The sequence below is a fragment of the Phaethon lepturus genome, unplaced genomic scaffold (genome assembly GCF_000687285.1).
Source record: "Phaethon lepturus isolate BGI_N335 unplaced genomic scaffold, ASM68728v1 scaffold22941, whole genome shotgun sequence".
NCBI classification, from domain to species: Eukaryota; Metazoa; Chordata; class Aves; order Phaethontiformes; family Phaethontidae; genus Phaethon; species Phaethon lepturus.
The window spans coordinates 771-973 of record NW_010520093.1 but is presented as its reverse complement, the minus strand read 5'-3'; the positions used below and the strand labels follow the sequence as shown (position 1 = coordinate 973).

The 203-nt window shown below is 63.5% G+C and overlaps 1 protein-coding gene across 1 annotated transcript in view; it reads right to left on the bottom strand.

Moving 5' to 3' along the window:
* Nucleotides 1–203, bottom strand: part of TMEM150A (transmembrane protein 150A) — a gene marked incomplete at both ends in the record, with an annotated part of 2,419 nt that overhangs the window by 1,504 nt on the left and 712 nt on the right.

Sequence of the window (203 nt, the reverse complement as noted above, 5' to 3'; positions counted from 1 at the left end):
CCGCGCGCCTGCCTGCTGCAGTGACAGAGCGGGACCCTCTGGCACGTCCCAGGCCTGCCAGCACCCCCCAGGCTCCTCCTGCGGTGCTCACTCCGGCCAGATCCCACCCAGCCTCTCTGGGACCCATGGACACTGCATGCTTTTTCCCCTTCCTGCCCAATAACCACCACCTTGTTTCCCAATTTATCCCTAACCTCAGTCCC